Genomic DNA, 7,861 nt, shown 5'->3' with positions numbered 1-7,861 from the left:
GTTGGCTGCACAGGCGAGCACAGAACACTGTTTAGAGTCCCATCCTCAGAGGAGACAAGAAAGCAGTGGTTTTATTGATTTATTTACTGTATGTTACGCTGCTGCCACACAGATCTAATATAAATATGTGATTTCTTTCCCAGCTCCTTACCTTCACAGACATAACCAACTGTTTTTGTAACTCCTGTGTTTTTAACATAAACTTGTGTGTATTTGACAGTTTAAGCGCAATAAGACATGAAAGAGAAGTTGCTCTTTGTCGCGTGACAGCCGCTTTCTGTGCATGTGCTTCAGATGAGAAAACCCTCAGAAATTATGGTTTAAAACACATGATTTCAGCACGACAGACATGATAATCAAAACCAAACAGATGTTTCTTGACAGAGTATTTGAGAGGTATGAGTTGTAAAGACACAGTCCTGGAAAAGGGGGCAAGGAGCAGCAGCTTATTTGCATTTAAAGACACATGTACGAAAACAGTGTGTTTCTGCTTTCACTCAAAATAGGCTTTTTCAAAATGATATAATAAATGATCTGTGGGGTATTTTGAGCTGAAACTTCACAGACGCATTCTGGGGACATCTGAGACTAATATTACATATTGTGAAAAGGGGCATAATGAGTAGTTCAGAGGTGCTCAACCCTGTTCCTGAAGATCTACCTTCCTGCAGAGTTCAGTTCCAAACCTGATCAAACACACCTGAACCAACTAATTAGGATCTGAAGGAGCACTTGATAATTACATACAGGTGTGTTTGATCAGGGTTGAAACTAAACTCTGCAGGAAGGTAGATCTCCAGGAACAGCACTGGGCCCCCCTGGAGTAGTTCATGTATTTATGATATGCAAATCTCTTGTTTCCAGCCAAAATATTGAAAAAATCTTATAACAAGAAGGATTTTCTAGACAAGTAAAATTATTTATTGTTTTCAGAAAAAACAAGTCAAAATTAAGTGAGTTTTTGCTTGAAACAAGCAAAATAATCTGCCAATGGGGTAAGCAAAATAATCTTATTTTATTTTGTCTAGAAAATCCTTCTTGGTTTAAGAATTTTTAGATATTTTGGCTGGAAACAAGACAAAAAATTAAGTAAGAAAAGCATTTTTTGCAATGTAATGATAACATTCTTGTAATTAACTTTTGCGATTACTGAAACATTTGAAAACACTGTTGATATAGAGTTTTATAGCCACGTTCTCTCAACCTTTGTTTTGACTTCCTTTTGGGATCATTCGTTGATTAGGGGGATCAGACCTCCTCAGATGACCCCATAATTTGAAATCTGGAAATTATATTTTCATATTTTTAGCACAAGAGATAGGAAGGAGTGTGTGGAGAACATACAGTTTCAAGTAACAAAGGCCTAGAGGAACTTAATAGCAATCCTTAAAGGGATAGTTCACCAAAAAATGAAAATTCTGTCATTAATTACTCGTAATATGTCGTTCCAAACCCGTAAGATCTTCATTCATCTTCAGAACACAAATTAGAATACTTTTGATGAAATCCGAGAGTTTTCTGACCCGGCATAGACAGCAACACAACTAAAACGTTCAAGGCCCAGAAAGGTAGTAAGGATATTGGTAAAATAGTCCATGTGACATCAGAGGTTCAACCGTAAAGTTATGAAGCTACAAGAATACTTTTTGTGCGTAAAGAAAACAAAAATAACTTTTTTCAACAATTTTTTCTTTTCCATGTCAGTCTTTGACACACACACACAAGATAATTTTTTCAGAATTCTTTTATTAATAGAAAGTTGAAAAGAGCGGTAGTGTATATTATGTGAATACAGTCATGTTATTCATATTTAAAATGCCTATAGCCATGACTATATTTATAACAGAGCACGGCCTCTTGTACCTTATCGCTTAAATGCGACGTAAACACGTCCACACTACCATCCTCTCGTCTCGTTTGCTCATTAGGACACGTTGTCTCTTCAGCGCCCATGCCATCTCCCCTGTATTGTCTCTGTTGGAGCTCCATCCTAAATCAGAACGGACAGATCTGGAGCAACACAATGGGCCTCATTGTTGGACCCTGAAAGGCGAGCATGTGCTTCGCTAATGCTGCAATCACCACAGCCAACCTCCAGGACAACTTCTACATTCAGCCTTTGATTAAGGAGGCACATTTAGGCATGGATGACTTCCTCGGAGGTGCCTGGGGGTTGTGGGAAAGAGACGTGGAGCAAGTGTGGCCTTGTCTATGGCTGCTGCCGACCGGACTGAACACAATCAGAGGTTATTAATAGTGGGTCTAATACGCCAGTCGGTTCCATGAGGGACATGAGGTTACCAGTGTTAATCTGGACGGGACAGGAGGTGTTTGAGGGATTTCCTCAGAGCTGAGAGATCTTACATAAGTCTCATACCTCAAGTGGTTTCAAGAGCCCAAAGACTGTGAGGAATGAGGGTGTATGTTGAGGATAACAGGTGGTAATTGTACAGACCTCAAATTTATTCTTGTGGGTAAAAGGACATGTGTTTGGCTTCATTTAATAACTTCTGTCAGCCTAACCACACTCTTTAGGAGTCCCCTGTATTTTCACAGCATGCCGACCAGAGGCAGTTCTGGTTTATTGGTGACCTAGACAAGATAGACGAAAAGAATAAAGAAAAGAAATGTCTAATCTATCTATCTATCTATCTATCTATCTATCTATCTATCTATCTATCTATCTATCTATCTATCTGTCTGTCTATATTAAAGTTGAAATAGATTTAAATGTGTTCTTATTTTTTATCACACTTTACAATAGTTGTATAAATAAACATTAACACAAATGAACACTGTATAATAATATAATGTAAAAAATTGTATAAATACACATTTTTAATTTTTATATTTTACATTTGTAGAGCATTTATTAATGTACTAATTAAAAATTAATGTTAAAATGTACTAGTATATGCAGGAATTAACATATAGCCTATAACTTAAAAATGTAGTACAAGTATTAATTGCTATTACTGTCTTGATAAAATAGTATAGAATCTCACTGTAAAGTGAATATTATTTTATTCAATTTTATTTTTTTTTTTTGTATAAATTATTGTTTACCTTAAATAGTCATCTAACTTTATTTTCAAATATACAATTATTATTATTATTATTATTATTATTATTATTAACACTTTACAATAGTTAATACATAAATATTGTATGATTGTATAATGTATAAAAATGGCATAAAATTGTATAAATACACTTTTTTATATATTTTACATTTTTACAGCATTTATTAAAGTCCTAATTAAAAATTATGTTAAAAATGTACTAGTATATGCAGGAATTAACTATATAGCTTAAGTGCAGAAAAAGTATTGTTCATTGTTATTATCGTAATGACAGAATAGTATAGAATATCACTGTAAAGTAAATTTTATTTTATTTTTTTATAAATTATTGTTTACCCTAAATTGTCATCTAACTTTATTTTCAAATATACAAATATTTGCATAGTGTATAATGCTACAAAAGCTTTTTTATTTCAGATAAATGCTGATCTTTAGATGCACTCAACTGTTTTAAATATGGATAATAATAATAATAAAATGTTTCTTGAACAGCAAATCAGCATATGATTTCTGAAGGATCATGTGATACTGAAGACTGGAGTAATGATGCTGAAAATGTAGCTTTGATCACAGGAATAAATTATATTTGAAAATATATTCAAATAGAAAACAGTTGTTATAAATTGTAAAAATATTTCACAATATTACTCATCAATCATCAGTTAAATGCAGGCTTGGCGAGCAGAAGAGACTTCTTTAAAAAAACATTAAAAATTTTGACTGGTAGTGTATTATTATTAATGCTGTTGTTGTTGTTGTTGTTGCTGTTGCATTTAAAATACTGTTTACACATTTTAAATGTAGACAAACATGGTGTACTCAGGGACAAGAGCGTCTATCTGGAAGCATCATGTGATTGAGGAATGTTTACTTTGCCACAAGCGTTCTGAAAAATCAAAGTGACCACAAAATGAAACATGGACAGATCAGATGACACAGTTATCAGTTATGGACGTTCTGTGCAGAATGTCTCTATTCACAGATGCAAATGAGACTAACTGGAGCCTTAACAGGTTTGCATTTATCCTTACCATAGAGTTTTATACTGAGCTTGAATTACTTCTCATGACAGTGTGTTTACCCTTATGCAAACACCAGTATTATGAAAAACACCTGGTTTATGCTGGCCTGGTGATGGTGGATTACCACAGCAAAAGCTTAACTGGTAAATAGTCAACCAGCTTTCTGACTAGGTTGACCTGTTTGGAGACTGGCATCTAAAACACAACATATGCTGGTGCCCAAACATGCTGTTTTTTACAGGACAGCCAAGATCCCCTGCTGTTTCCTGCCCCTAATCAGATGCTCTAGATGTGGCCAGAATTGCACTCCTGATGTCTTACCACAAAAATATTTACGATAAAATAATAAAAGAGGTTTTTACGGCCACCAGCTGACCTACAGATGCATATTTAGTAAGCTGAAATAGAGGGAAAACAAGAAAGGCACTATGAGTGAAACATTATGAGAAGTACACATCTGTCATGAGGGGAAAAAAAAGAAATTAAAGGATCCATTTTGCCTAAATGAGCAAAGACTTAATGGTCAGACTCAAAGGAGTTTGTCTATGTCATATCACAACACTTTTTACAGCTCATTTGAGCTGCTCGGTTCCTTCATTTAATAGCCCCATATGCTTACAGCGGTCGCCTAAATGGGTCCAAATGTGGTGAGTTAACCTGTTCCTCTGTGATTTCTCTCGTGGGAAATCAGGATCCCTGTAACCTGTGGAAATGCAGTCTGTTCCCACGCTCACTGTATGACTTTGGCAAACTCACATACACTAAGAGCTGACCAGCCTCCTCTGGCTCAGAAAGACTTCCACCTAACTACAACTAAATCTAATCATACCACGAGACCATGCCTGTTATACACTACAGTTCAAAAGTTTGGGGTCAGGCAGGTTTTTCTTCAGTTAGGATGCATTAATCAAAACTGACAGTAAAGACTATAATATTACAAAAAGATTTCCATTTCAAATAAATGCTGCTCTTTTGAACTATATATTTAACTATACATTCATCAAAGAAGCCTGAAAAGAAATGCATCACGGTTTGTGCAAAAATATTAAGCAGCACTTTGAAAAGAAATTAAGGTTTTTAAGGAAAAATTCCAGGATTTTTATCCATATAGTGGACTTCAATAGGACCCAATGGATTGAAGATCCAAACTGCAGTTTCAGTGCAGCTTCAAAGAGCTCTACATGATCCCAGCTGAGGAATAAGGGTCTTATCTAGCAAAACGATCAGCCATAAATATTCTATACTTTTTAACCACAGATACTCATCTTGCACCAACTCTTGCGCATCTACAACTACACGCATTACGTAATCATGTTGAAAAGGTCACGCATGGTTAGTTCATCACCTGTGTGCTAGGCTTCAAAAAGGTAAGGTAGGGCAAAAAACTCATCCGACATCGTTTTACCCTGTTTTTGTAAATGGCGATTGACATTCTTTGCACATTCGCTTTGTAAACACTATGTCGATACTTCTGGCTACGTCACATGTGACATTTCCAACGAGCCTACGTAATGTGTGAAGTCAAACTAGTGCAAGACAAGCATTTGTGGTTAAAAAGTAATTAAAAGTAAGTAATTTTTTACGAAAATGGCAGATTGTTTCACTAGATAAGACCCTTATTCCTCAGCCAGGATCGTGTAGAGCCCTTTGAAGCTGCACTGAAACTGCAATTTGGACCAATTTGGATCCACACTGAAGTCCACTACATGGAGAAAAGCCCTGAAATGTTTTCCTCAAAAACCATTATTTCTATTTGACTGAAGAAGAAAAGACATGAACATCTTTGATGATATAGGGGTGAGTAAATTATCAGGAAATTCTGGAGTAAACTAATGCTTGGCAGTTTAGGTGTTATCTTGTCACACCAACAAAGCTGTAAAACTGGATGTAATTTTACACAAAAAGCTATTTTTTACACACTTTTGATGTTAAACATCAAAACGGTGCATATTTTAAAGAAGCTGTTCACTTTCAGAACAAAAATTTACAAATAATTTACTCACCCCTTTGACATCCAAGATGTTCATGTTTTTCTTTCTTCAGTCATAAAAAAATGTTTTTTGAGGAAAATATTTCAGGATTTTTCTCCATATAGCGGACTTCAATGGTGCCCATGAGTTTGAACTTCCAAAATGCAGTTTAAATGCAGATTCAAAGGACTCTAAATGATCGCAGCAGAGGAAGAAGGGTAGCAAAATGATCGGTTATTTTCCAAAACATTGACAATTTATGTACTTTTTAACTTCAAATGCTCGTCTTGTATAGGTCTGTGTTATCTGGTTCGAAACAGTTAGGGTATGTCGAAAAACTCCCATCTCATTTTCTCCTCCAACTTCGGAATCGGAATACACAGAGTACACGCAGAGCTACAGTGTAAAAAACAATTTGTTGAGTCAACTTAAAATAATTTGTAACCTGGCTGCCTTAAAATTTTAAGTTCAGTCAACTCAAAAAAAAGTTTATTCAACTTGAAATGTTAAATTATACTAAGTGACAACTTAGATATTTGAGTTGAATCAACTTAAAATTTTAAGGCAGCTGGGTTACTTACCCTTCTGTTAAGTTTAGCAAACACAAATATCTAAGTTGTTACTTAGTACAACTGAACATTTCAAGTTGACTAAACTTATTTTAGCTGACTGAACTTAAAATTTTAAGGCAGCAGGGTAACAAATTATTTTAAGCTGACTCAACAAATTGTGTTTTTTACAGTGTAGACAAGATGAGCATTTGAGGTTAAAAAATATAGAAACTGTACTTTTTTTTTTTATTTTTAGAAAATGACAGATCGTTATCGCTAGATAAAATCCTTATTCCTCAACTGGGATTGTTTAAGAGTCCTTTGAAGCTGCATTTAAACTGCATTTTGGAAGTTCAAACTCACAGGTACACCCATAGAAGTCCACTATATGGAGAGAAATCTTGAAATGTTTTCCTCAAAAAGCATAATTTATTTATGACTGAAGAGAAAAGACATGAACATCTTAGATGACATGAGGGTGAGTAAATTATCTGTGAACTTCTCCTTTAACGTTTAAGGATTGGCCCTTTTCACTTCCATTGGACGTGCCTCACTGCAACCCACATCTTTTAAAAGTGAAGCAAATACAAGTGGAAATGCACTTCTAATCAACATAATGCCAAAAATGCTGTCAATTGAGCTTATCTTGTACTGAAACCTTGAAATACTCCTGTAATGTTTCTAAGAGTGAGTACATTCACTAAGACTCAGGGTAGGTTTTCATCTGATACTGTCCTGGAGAGATGGGGTACGATAATGTTAAGTGGACAAAACCTAAACAAGAGGGGTCCTGTTTAACTAAAGGGTCGGGCCATGCCTGCTCTGCCTGTAAAAGCCTTTTCAAAGGCCTTACTGAAGGCTGTCAGGTCGTATTGAGCAGACTGAATGCTGGGACGGCCGCCGGTGTCCACCCACTAGAAGAGAGCAGGTCTGTGACCCCGGTAGGTGGACACATGGGCTGGCATGTTTACTACTGACCCTGGGAATGAGCCAGTTGTATAGAGAGACAAGTAGAGCAGAAGATTCAGTCAGCTGACCAGAGCAGCACGTCTAGAAAGAGTGGGGGGACGGGGGTCTGTGCATGTGTGTTTGTGTATATAATGAGAGGGGGGCAGCTGATAGCAGACAGACTAAATCTGTGTTTAACAGGTGGTGGCCTGGGTATCGTGTGGCGTTTTTGACCCTATACCCATGCACCCGACCTGACATGCTGTATGCACTTCCAGCTACTGCTG

This window comes from Labeo rohita, chromosome 3 (genome assembly GCF_022985175.1).
Source record: "Labeo rohita strain BAU-BD-2019 chromosome 3, IGBB_LRoh.1.0, whole genome shotgun sequence".
In the NCBI taxonomy this organism is placed as follows: Eukaryota; Metazoa; Chordata; class Actinopteri; order Cypriniformes; family Cyprinidae; genus Labeo; species Labeo rohita.
Note: the sequence above shows the minus strand (reverse complement) of the source record.